The following is a 13,921-nucleotide window of genomic DNA, read 5'->3' on the forward strand; positions in this document are numbered from 1 at the left end:
GGCATAATGCATTATAATAGTCATATGTATTAAATTAGTCATAATGAATTATAATAGGTCATAATGCATATATAATAGTCCATGCATTATTAATAGTCATAATGCTTTATAATAGTCATGCATTATAATAAGTCATTAATGCATTATAATAGGGCATTAATGCATTATAATAGGCAAATGAATTATAATAGCCAAAATGGCATTATAATAGCCATACAGATTATATAATAGTCATAAATGCAGTATAATAGTTCATAATGAATATAGTAGTCATAATGAATTATAATAGCCAAAATGCTCACTCTCATATAGCCATACGGTATTATTATAGTCATAATGCAAGTATAATTAGTCATAATGGAATTATATATGTGGCATAATGAATATAATAGCCAAAATGCATTAAATAGTCATAATGCATGATAATAGTCATAATGCATATAATAGCCATACTGCATTATAATAGTCATAGATGCATTATAATAGTCATAATGCAATATCAATAGATGCATATATGGAATATAAGAAGCCCATACTGCATAATAATGAGTCATAATGCCTATAATAGCCATACTGCATTATAATAGCCATAATGCGATTTTATAATAGTCATAATGCATCTATAATAGTTCTAATGCGATTATAATAGCCATACTGCATTATAATAGTCATAATGTATTTAATAGTCATAAATGCATTTAATAATAAGCCATTAATGCACTTATAATAGCCCATACTGCATTTTTAATAGCCATAATGCATTAAATAGTCATTAATGTATTATAATAGTCATAAATGCATTATAATAGCCATACTGCAGATTTTAATATAGCCATAATGCATTATATAATCCATCTAAATGCACTTATAATATCCTAATGCATTATAATTAGCCCATCATTGCATTTTAATAGTTCATAATGCATTATAATAGTTCATAATGCTTATAATAAGGCCATAATGCATTATAATAGCCATACTTGCATTATATTAATTCATATGCATTATAAAGTCATAATGTTTGATAATAGCCATTAATGCATTATAATAGCCATACTGCATTTTAATAGCCATAATGCAGTTATAATAGTCATAATGGCATTATAATAGCCATAATGCATTATAATAGCCATAACTGCAATTTTAATTAGCATATTGCATTTATAATAGGTCATAATGTATTTAATAGTCATAACTTGCTATTTTTAATAGCCATAATGCATTATAATAGTCATAATGCATTTTAATTAGTCATATTGGCAGTTATAAATAGTCCATAATGCATTAATAATAGCCATATTCATTTAAATAGTCATAATGTTATTATAATAGTCATACTGCATTTATAAAGCCATATTGCGCATTTATAATAGTTCATTAATGCATTATAATAGTCATTAAATGCCATTTATAAATAGCCAATATGCATTATAATAGCCATACTCGCATTTTAATAGCCATACTGCATTTATTAGTCATAATGCATTATAATAGCCATACTGCATTTTCAATAGCCTAATTGCATTATAAAGTCATATGCATTATAATAGCATTACTGCATTTTAATAGCCATAATGCATTATAATAGTCATAATGCATTATAATAGCCATAATGCATTATAAAGCCATACTGCATTTTAATAAGCCATACTGATTTAATAGCCCATACATGCATTATAATAGCCATAATGCATTATAATAGCCATAATGCATTATAATAGCCATAATGCATTATAATAGCCATACTGCATATATAATAGCCATAATGCATTATAATAGCCATACTGCATTTTAATAAGCCATACTGCATAATATAGTCATAATGCATTTTAATAGCCATAATGCATTATAATAGCCATACTGCATTATAATAGTCATAATGCATTTTAATAGCCATAATGCATTATAATAGCCATAATGCATTATAATAGCATACTGCATTATAATAGTCATAATGCATATAATAGCCATAATTCATTATAATAGCCATACTGCATTATAATAGCCATAATCATATAATAGCCATACTGCATTTTAATAGCCATACTGCATTTTAATAGCCATAACTGCATTATAATAGTCATAATGCAATATATCATATGCATATAATAGTCCATAATGCATTATAATAGCCATAATGCATTATAATAGCCATACTGCATTTTAATAGGCCATACTGCATTATAATAGTCATAATGCATTATAAATAGCCATAATGCATTATAATAGTCATAATGCATTATAATAGCCATAATGCATTATAATAGCCATACTGCATTATAATAGCCATAATGCATTATAATAGCCATACTGCATTTTAATAGCCATACTGCATTATAATAGTCATAATGCATTTTAATAGCCATACTGCATTATAATAATAGTCATAATGCATTTTAATAGCCATAATGCATTTTAATAGCCATAATGCATATAATTAGCCATAATGCATTATAATAGTCAATAATGCATTATAACTTGCTGTTAGAACCATATAATGACATTCTATCCTGACTAACAGCCGTGTCTGGTGAAGTGTTGCATAGATGTTATAACATATTAAGAGCCATATGATCTCACATAATAGGCTGTCATACATAAGTAGTAATAAGGTATTTATAACTGTCTGTTAGGTAAAGTGTTAACGGTGTCGCTCAACTGCCGAAGGATAAAAGAGAATCTGTAGAGAAAAAAGTAGCCCACTTGAACAAAATAACTCTCTTTCAAGAGGAAGCAGAAGAGGGCTAAGACCTATAACCGAAGTGTTCGGGTGGTATAGGGTCTCAACTTAATCCTCCCTGCAGCAGCAGTGCCCCAAAGAGCTGTCATTGTAAAACTTCTCAACACAACAAGCGAGGAAGCATTATAAATAATAAGCAATTTGCTGGAGGTGTATCTCCCTCCTGCTTTAATAAATAACCTGCTACAATACTAGTCTCCAGATCTCACCAGAGCATCACCTACTGTAGGATGCTACTTAAACTACTAGTCCCCAATTCTCACAGAGCATGCACCTAGGATGCTACTTAAACTACTAGTCCCCATGATCTCACAGAGCATACACCTAGAGGCTACTTAAACTACTAGTCCCAGATCTCACAGAGCATACCACCTAGAGAGGTTACTTAAACTACTAGTTCCCAGATCTCACAGAGCATTACACCTAGGATGCTACTTAAACTACTAGTCCCCATATCTCACAGCGCATAACACCATAACTGTAGGATGCTACTTAAACTACTAGTTCCCATATCTCACAGCGCATACCACTGTAGGATGTACTTAAACTAACTAAGTTCCCAGATCTCACAGAGCATACCCTAGGAAGGTTTACTTAAACTACTAGTCCCCAGATCTCACAGAAGCATACACCAAGGAGGCTACTTAAACTACTAGTCCCCAGATCCACAGAGCATACACCTAGGAGGTTACTTAAACTACTAGTCCCCAATCTCACAGAGCATTACACCTAGGAGGTTACTTAAACTACTAGTCCCCAGATCTCACAGAGCATACACCTACTGTAGGATGCTACATTAAACTACTAGTTCCAGATCTCACAGAGCATACACCTAGGGCAGTTACTTAAACTTACTATTCCACAGAATCTCACGAGCATACCACGCTAGAGGCTAACTTAAACTACTAGTTTCCGAGATCATCACAGAGAGCATTCACCCTACTGTAGGAGGCTTACTTAAACTTACTAGTTCCCAGAATCTCACAGGCATACACCTTACTGTAGATGCTATTCCTTAAAACTACTAGTCCCAGATCCACAGAGCATACACCTAGGAGGCCTTAAACTATAGTCCCCTAGATTCACAGAGCATACACCTACTGTAGGATGCTACTTAAACTACTAGTTCCCAGAATTCTCACAGAGCATACCACCTAGGAGGTTACTTAAACTACTAGTCCCCAGATCCTCACAGAGCATACTACCTAGGATGTTTACTTAAACTACTAGTCCCCAGCATCTCACAGAGCATACACCTAGAGTTACTTAAACTACTAGTCCCCAGATTCTCACAGAGCATACACCTAGAAGGTTACTTAAACTACTAGTTTCCCCAGATCTCACAGAGCATACACCTAGAAGGGCTACGTTAAAACTTAACTAGTCCCCATATCTCACAGAGCATACACCTAAGAAAGGTTACTTAAACTACTAGTTCCCAGATCTTCACAAGAGCATACACCTAAGGAGGTTACTTAAACTACTAGTTCCCAGATCTCAACAGGAGCATACACTAGGAAGGCTTACTTAAAGATGCACTCCCGGAATCTTTTAAAAACATTTCTCCCCCAATTTTGGTGTTACAAATTGGTAGTACAGTCTTTTACCCATCCGCTGCAAACTCCCACCAGACTCTGGTGAAGGGAAGGTCGAGAGCCGGCAATTCCTTCCGAAACACAACCCAGCCAAGGCCGCAACGTGCTTCTTGACACAATGCCCCACTTAACCCAGAAGCAGCGCCACACCAATGTGTCAGAGGAAACATACGTACACCTGGCGGACTGTATCAGCGTTGCATTGCGCCCGGCTCCGCCACAGGAGTCCACTAGTGCACTTTGGGACAAAGACCCCCTGCTGGGCCCAATCCTCCCCTAACCCGGCAGACGCTGGGACCAATTTTGTGTGCCGCTCCATGGTCTCTCCCGGTCGCGGCCGGGCTTGCCGACCAGAGCCTGGAACTCGAAAACCAGGAAATCTCTAGTGGCACAGCTAAGTAACTGCCCGATGCAGTGCTTAGACCACTTGCGCCACGCGAAGGCCACCACTCCAGAGTTCTTAAGCACAATAATATTTGTAAACATATTGTATTAATTGGATTTGTAACATATTATACGAATTGGCCAAAACTCGGTATGATATTCAAAAAACTAATTGTGAAATTCGTAACAAGTCACATCGAAATGGGATCCTAGTACCACAAAGAAACGGGGCGAAGACGTTTTGGAATCTTTGAGCCACAAACTTTCAAAACTGTTATTAGCTGAAATTATGCAAAAAAAGTTTATTAAGAGTGCATCTTAAGCCGGGCTACACACATATTAACATTGGGCTTTGATTTTTACTAGGAGAGAAGATTTGCTATTAGCTGCTTACAACTTCTATACAGTTATCAAGTGGATTTTCTGTTTGTATTACACATTTTTCCAGAGCACCATTGCTATTACTGTTTGGTTGGGTTTAATTTTTGAGAGTTGTTACTGCTTCCAATCTGCGTTTTCCTGTAAACTTATGTCTCCCTGTCACACGGGCGTATAATTAAATAGATGTGTAAGGTTGGTTAAGAACGCACCAGAGCAACAAGTATAGTGATATAGGTAGAGTTTACTACCTAGTCAAATCTCATGAACTTCAAATAAAATGTTACTTTATGGTTTGAACTGTTTATCATTAAACTTAATTGAGTGATATGCAAAAATTCTGTAAGGTGTTGGTCAGGGCTCCGGTTCGGGACAGTGGGTCCACAGCAGCACATTAAAGCATTATCAGACGAGTTGTACATCAAATCACTTGAGATAGGTCTCTTCATCACCTTGGAAACAAGGGACCAAGTTTTCCCTCCTTACAGGGAACCCACTCGAAAAGGTTGCCCCAAGTAGGCTACTGTCAAGGCTCAAAGATGTCAAAAACTTTTCAAAGGCAATGTCAAATGTTAAGAGCTTCCCATAGTGAAGAGTAACCAAAATTAACAATTTTAATTCCTCCAATTAACTTTTCAGGGGTTTCCTGCACCTTAACCCTAATCAAACTAGCGCCAAAGGGAACAGGATGTATAATAATTCTTACAATCCAAAGCTGGTTGGAGATAAATTATGGAATATCCATAGTTTAGGTTGACAATTCTCATTACATTGTTGAGAAGAATGGGGAGGCTTGGCAAATATAATGTAGTTGACCTATTGTTGGCACTACTAGAGCGATTTATCCATACCCTGTAGGCAGGAGAGTCTTCCCTTTTAATAGCGTTAGCCTTGATTTTCACATGCATTAAAGCAAAACTAAACCAATACCCGTCAAGCGAAACGTGTTTGAAATCAGTCCCATTAAAAATTTGATCATCCATTTACTGTAGCCCTGTGTGTTCTGTCTATTGAATGTGCTCATAGGTTTGATGGTGAACTATTTGAAACAAGGAAATGCTGTCTCTAGTGATAATTAGAATCACTTCACTGTATGATTTATAACTGACATCAACCCATTCGTCTGTTGTCTAGACTGGTATCGAGTTTATATGAGTATAAAATTACCATGAGACTGACTCATCCTTATTACTCTACAATAGTATTAGGAGTGAGGAAAATAATAAGCCAGAGGAGAACACCAAGTAATTAATGGTGCATGTGTAGAGGACACTCCTTAGTAAATGAAGGCAACCACACACTTAAGTTGATTTTATTATGTACTTGGATGCGTGTCCCTAGCGTGAAGTGACAAAAACACCTAGCCCAGTTGAAAAAGGAGCAAGGTGAAGTCACAGTGGACTACACTAGCAACTTTCCACATTACAATTTATATGGTCCCAAAACGTCACAGTTATCAAGAAGTGAGCATTATGTTTAGGAAGGAATTCCAGAAATGCAACAGGAGGGAATTCCAAGAATACAAACAGGAAGGAATTTACCCGGAAATGAGATATGGTCATTCAAACATATTGTTCCATTTATAAGGGGCAATAGGAGTGGTCTTCGCACTAAAATCCCATGTTTAATGGTATGTTGTACCCTCATTGAATTTCATGGGAAATATGTTTAGCTGATTCCTCTTGGGAAAGAAGTGAATAGGAGATTCCGATCCGGCTGGCGGCTGGGAGGAAACAGGGATTTACATTCCCAGCCTCCTGGGGGAGATTCACAGATGGCAGCATTGATGGGCTGGTACACACTTAATGGCTGGATACAAGGACCGGTGTCCAGGGTTTTCTACCAAAGGAAACACCAAGACGGCTCGGGATGGGGCTTTAGACACCATATGGGAGGGGTTTGGGAGATCCATGTAAGATTAGCCAAAAATCCTAGACTAATTCCAAACAAATCTGTCTACAGTTACATTTGCGACTTCCACATAGTTGTTACAATTGGGCCGGATTTGTACAGATGGGGAAAATTAGATCTCATGCTCCTGCTCTTTGATTGCGCAAACATGCCAATGGACTTGTTTCCAAGGTACAAACATTTGCCCCAGTGGCCACCCACTAGGTAGGAACTTCTATAGAACTGTAGAAGTGGTGCTGGGTTCGAGAGGGCCCTCATTAAATTAGAGATACATCAGTGAGAGTTTGCAGGGGAGGCCAAGCTAATGCCTTCTAGCTCTGCTAATGAATAGTACAAGGTCAAGAAAGCTTGAGTGGACAGAGGGTAAGGGGGAGGAATTTCCTGTTTCTGTATCTAATAATTCAGTGGGCTTCCTGTAGGCCTGTGTTCCTATGTGTGTGTGTTGTTGTGTGTGTGTGTTGTGTGTGTTTGTGTGTGTGTGTGTGTGGTGTGTGTGGTGGATGTGTGTGTGTGTGTGTGTGAACGGCGTGTGTGTGGTGTGTGTCTGTTTGTGGTGTTGTGTTGTGTTGTTATATGTTCTACATGTGTGTGTTAACATAGTGCGTGTTTAATAGGGTGGGGGTTTGCAAGCTGTCCAAAACCACAGTCTGTCAACACTCCTTCCAAAGAGCTGTCCCTGAAGGTCTGGTGGAGTTCCCCTCCCACGTACCAAGACTCTGAACAGTCACACAAACGTTCCAGGAGTTCGTGAGAGCAAGCTCTGTGCCCGTTTTCTCTTGCGAGAGTTAAGCTGTCACATTGCCATTAACAAACGGGAGTTGTGTTTGCAACTCCCAACACAACCTCCATTACCAATTATGTGGGCTACCGGAACGAGGATGAATCCGTATTGCTTGTAGAGATATGTTAGGAAAATAGATCTCTATAGAAAATTATATTTGAAGCAATTCTCATTAACTTCCACATTCGCAAAGGGTTCAATTGTCAGCTACAAATCTAGACCTTCCTCTTTGTTAATTAATTTGCATTTCCTTTTATGAATCTTTACCAAGCTCATACCAGCCTATGTTGTAATGTATAAGGCCCATTTCAAGTCACCGTTGGGAGAGAGCACTCATATGGGCTAGGCGTTTAATTTCTGGGGAAGTGCCCTGCTTTTGAGGTCAAAACAGCCAGTCTCCTCCCATGGGAATTTGAAAACAGCCGCCTCTGAGACCATCACCATTTCCTCAAAACAACTGGGAACCAGCACCCCCCGCTGGATGAACAAACTGGCTTACTAAAATAGGAAGGGAGGGTGTGTGTTGTGGTGTGTGTTGTGTGTGTGTGTGTGTATGTGTGTGTGCGGTCTGGTGTGTGTTGTGTGTGTGTTATAACAGTTAGGTTTTCATTAGTAACTGTGTTGTGCGTTGTGTGCTGCTGGTGATATAGTGTGTGTGTGTCGTGTTCACCGCGCAATCGGCTGTGTGTGTGTGTGTGTGTATTATTGTATGTGTGTGGTGTGTGTGTGTGTGTGTGTTGTGTTGTGTGCTGTGTGGTGTGTGTGTGTTGTGCTGTGTGGTTGGTGTGTGTGTGATGTGTGTGTGTGTGTGTGTTGTGTGTTGTGTGTGTGTGTGTGTGTGTGCTGTGAGGAGTTGTAGAGTGCTGTGTGCGTGCGTGCGTTGCGTTGAGTGCTCGTGTTGTGTTTGTCACAGTGCGTTTATGTTTGTGTGTGTAATTTGTGTATTCCTCTCTCAGGGGAAAAGCGAGAAGGGTATTTCCCCAGTAGCACCCAGGGAGTTTCAGTGAGTATGGTTGGAGAGCCTGGCTCAGCTCTGGATTTCAAACAGCCCAAAGGCAACCGCAGACTCTCTTGCCTATACCTAACCACAAAGTGTCCAAGAACTACTACCGCATTAAACAGAAGCATGTCACTTTGAGGGGGCTCATACTGTGTCACAGTAAACAGGGTTAATGTCAAATAAATGCCTAAGGTGTTTTCCTGAGGAACCAAGCAGGCCATTACAGTGTTGGGTTTTGGAAGGCTCTGGGGATCATTCCTCCAAAGCAAGGTTCAAAGCCCTAACACATTTCAGGCTCATGTCCCAGGCCAACTTTGTTCCTGATTAGGGTTGCAAAGTTCCTGTAATTTTACTAAAAGTTTACTGGAACTTCAGTAATTGGTAATTAACAGAGAATCTTATGGGCAATCTATTCAAAACTTTGGTAATTTAATACTTTTGTTAATTATATTCTATAATTGTTTTATTGATAAAATAGTATAATTTTTATATTGTGTTCATATTGTCCATGAGTTTCTAGTAGATAGACCACATGGTTCAGGAGAAAATAGGCCTTTAATATTGTTTTTAAAGCATCTAATCAACACTGGGGAATTATATTCAATTAAGCTCTGCAAACTATTGGACTGTTTTTCATCAGTTTCGTGCTGAAACCCTCATATTAAACACCCAATGGTGTTCCACCTAAGTGGTTTTAAATGAGGATAATGTTTAACAAGCTTGTATTTCCTATTTTTAAAATCTTCTTATTTCGTTATTTTCATTATATGTTTAACATGTAATTAAACCCACACAGATGGCCAGATACTGTTATTACAGAACACCTGTGGATTAATGTGAAATACCAAAAAGGGCCACTAGATTCTTGTGATTAAGAATTACACAAAATCCTTTGGAAAAGATTACCAAAATTCTGGTTGTTACTGGTAAACTTCGAAAGTTACCAAATAATATTGCCTCCCTTTGCAGCCCCAGCTTGATGGGATTTGCACCTTGAATCATTACTCTTGGAACGTGGAACACTTTCAAGTTAGATAGTGCAGACATGTGGCGCCATAGGAAATTTGGAGTGCCAACACTTTTAAACGGAGACAGTGAAACCCACTGGGGCATACTGTTTAAGATGGGGACTGTCGATTGGACTATAGGCTTATTTACCCTTTAGCGGGGCAGACAGAATTGGCCTTTAGACTACTTACTACCAACCACTGTCAATTATTAGAATACAGAGGATCTATGTAGGAAGCCTTTAGATTTATCAAAGTGCATCTACCAGTGCATTCAGAAAAGTATTTCAGACCCCTTGACTTTTCCACCATTTTGTTACGTTACAGCCTTATTCTAAAATTTGATTTAAAACATTTTTTCCCTCATTCAATCTACAACACAATACCCCATACATGAAAAAGGCAAAAACAAGATGTGAGGATTTTTTGGGGCCAAATTTATAAAAACTTAAAAACAGAAAGAATCTACATAAGAATTTCAGACCCTTTGCTAATGGGACTCGAAATTTGAGCGCCAGGTGCATCTTTTTCCTTGATCATCCCTTGTTTTCTACAACTTGATTGTCCACCTGTTGGTAAATGCAATTGATGACATGATTTGGAAAGGCCACACACCGTGTCTATATAAGGGCCCTACAGTTTGACAGTGCATTGTCAGAGCAAAAAACCAAGCCATTGAGGTTGAAGGAATTGGTCTGTAGAGCTCCGGGACAGGATCTGTGTTCGAAGCCAGGCACAGATTCTGGGTAGGGCTACCAAAACATTTTCTGCAGCATTGGAAGGTCCTCAAGAACATGGTGGTCCTCCATTATTCTTAAATTGTATGAAGTTGGAGACCACCCAAGACTCTTTCCTAGAGCTTGGCCGCCCGGCCAACTGAGCAATCGGGTGAGAAAGGTCTTGGTCACGGAGGTGACCAAGAAAGCCATTGCGTCACTCTGACAGAGCTCCAGAGTTCCTTTGTGGAGATGGGAAGAACCTTCCAGAAGGGACAAACCATCTCTGCAGCACTCCACCAATCAGGACTTTATGGTTCGAGTGGCCAGACGGGAAGGCCACTCCCTCAGTAAAAGGCACAAATGAGCCTGGCCCGCTTGGAGTTTGCCCAAAAGGCACCTAAAGGACTCTCAGATCATGAGAAAAAGATTTCTCTGGTCTGAGGAAACCAAGATTGAACTCTTTTGGCCTGAATGCCAAGCCGTTACATCTGGACGTGGCACCATCTCCTATTGGTGAAGCATGGTCGGTGCAGCCATCATGCTGCGGGATGTTTTTCAAGCGCAGGGAGGTATAGACTAGTCTAGGATCGAGGGAAAATGAGCGGAGCAATATACAGAAAGATCTTGATTGAAAACCTGCCTCCAGAGCGCTCAGGACTCAGACTGGGCAAAGGTTCACCTTCCAACAGGACACGACCCCTAAGCCACACAGCCAAGACAACGCACGAGTGGCTTCGGGACAAAGTCTCTTTGAATGTCCTTTGAGTGGCCCAGACAGAACCCAGACTTGAACCCGTTCGAACATCTCTGGAGAGACCTGAAAAATAGCTGTGGCAGGCGACGCTCCCCATCAACCTGACAGAGCTGGGAGAGATCTGCTGAGGAAGAATTGGAGGAAACCTCCCCAAATACCAGGGTGTGCCAATCTTGTAAGCTTTATACCCAAGGATGTAATCGCTGCCAAAGGTGCTTTCAACAAAGTACTGAATACTTATTGTAAATGTGTGATATTTTCATATCTTGATCAAATTTCCCAAAAACTTTTTTTGCTTTTGTCATTATGGGGTATTGTGTGTAGATGATGAAGGAAAAAAACGATTTAATCAATTTTTAGAATAAGGCATGTATAGTAACAAAAAAAAATTTAAATCAAGGTCTTAATACTTTTTTCGAATGCACTGTAAAAATAAAATAATTACTTACATACTACCAATACTATTACTACTACGAACCAATACTATTACTACTTACTACTGACGGATTTTACTACTACTACTTCTATTACACTACTACTTACTACTTACGTACTATACTACAAACTTACTATTATTAATATTAGATAATCTGTCACATATCTATACCATTAATATATTGATAATATTGATAAAACCCTCCCATTGCATCTTGTTAGCTACATGTTCCATTCTGTCTTATAGACACAATAGGACCGGATGTTAAGAGATCCTGTAGGGATTCAGCTTTGAATCTGTTTCCCATTTAGGGCCACCATAGTCCCACAACTTATCAGAGAAAATCACATGAGTGGTGTCAAAGATGAGATGAAACCCACAGGCTGTTTCCCACTACTACTAGGACATCCTCTTACTGAACCCAGGGTTCTCATGCTCTACCCTTGAAAACAATTTACTGTAGATTCACTCTCCTCTTTTTTCTTGCCATAGTACTTCAATGATAGGAAATCAACTGAACCCCACTGATCGCTCCTAATGACTTTCTGTTTATTATGAAACCATTTGTTTGTTTGCTGAAAACCATCATGTTGCTTTAGTTCAGTCATTTTCCTGAAGTAAATTGTGACAATTCTATTGACTAACTTCAGATACTAAAAGGGGATATGTCATTTCAGCTTGCACATAACTGTATCAACACAGATTATGCTTGGTCTTGTCTCACTTCACAAACTAGTAAATGTTTTGAAAGACCCACATTTTTACAAAGCCCAAACTTCAAATTTCTATCAGTATGGTTGTTTGTGAATAACAGACATAAACATAAAATCAATAATTTCCCTCCAACTTGAATAATTACAATTAAGAAGTTTTTAATAAAACCTGATAATTACATAACAAGTTTTTAAGAACCATACCTGTTGCCTGCAATGAACGACAGACAAAATAAAGCCCCTTTGTTTTTTACTTTTGCGGGCCAAATGCAAAGAAGAGGGATCATTGTTAAACCAAGTCGCCCTATTGTGGTCTCTGATCCAATGAAAATTTGTTGGGAACCCACGAATAACTGCTCAAAGCCGGTATTTTTAATGGTATGAACTTCCTTCTCTCCTCCCCCCGTGGTGGTCAAAGCATGACTGGAGGTATGCTTGATGGGGTGGTTGGTGGTGGGGAGGGGGGGTGCTGCTTCACTTTCACTTCACAGGCTTTTCATTTAGACCGGGGACTGAATATTTTACAGAAAGACAGGGATCTGTTTCTTTTGGATCCAAAAAACGGACGCCATTACATCTTGAAAGGGTCTTTCCCGCGGCACTCAAGCCTCTTAAGGGCATTTCCATTAAAGATTGACAGGAACAAGAAGTTTCCCATGGGACCCACAAAAATGGGCGGGCTGAGCAGGGACTGCGGTGATTGAAAGTGAATGGGGTAGGCTTACACACAAATAACCAGAAGTAGAATTTACACACCTATATTTTAGAACAATATTGTGGGTTATTTTGTCAAATCAACAGGTTAACTCCTTTTCTATATAATCAAATTAATTCTGATTCCAAAAACTAATCCTTATCAGCACTCCTACTCTTCATACCCTTCATGAATACGGGCCCAGATTTCTGAATATTCACTAAATAAGGCAAAAAATTGATGAAACAATATTTGAATACAAGCAACATCTACATGGTGTTTTTCAGTATTAATACCCCAATTGGCATATTGTAGAAGTTAATAGAGACCTTTTCTCCATGATGAGCTCTCCTGACATCAGAAGACTCCCAAAACAGATTTGGTATTAGTCCATATTGACTTAGTTCTTACTGTCTTAATGGGGAAAATCTAATGGGTAACGACCAAAGTCTTTTGAAGTCAACGGCCTGCCTCCATTTGTGTAGCTACTTGGCTAATATTCAACCAAGGAAAGGAGCACGCTCACATCATTAGCACCAAAATCAGCCCGAGACGGTCTGATGGCTTTTCTCAGTCAGTTTCATGACAAAGGCTTTGGCTTTCAATGCCATGGAAACCTTTTATTTTAACGTTGCTTATCACCACCACTCTTCCAATTTAGCTCCTTGCGACCACTGAGCTCCAATCCACAGAACACAAATCGCAGCTAATTAAGTGACTTTAGGTTGAAAGTTAGAACATTTCAGTTGGTGTCCTTTTTTTAGGATCACTGCAAGTGCCGATTAATCAGTGGCAAATTTTCACAGCAA

This window comes from Salvelinus sp. IW2-2015, linkage group LG6.2, assembly GCF_002910315.2.
Source record: "Salvelinus sp. IW2-2015 linkage group LG6.2, ASM291031v2, whole genome shotgun sequence".
Taxonomy (NCBI): Eukaryota; Metazoa; Chordata; class Actinopteri; order Salmoniformes; family Salmonidae; genus Salvelinus; species Salvelinus sp. IW2-2015.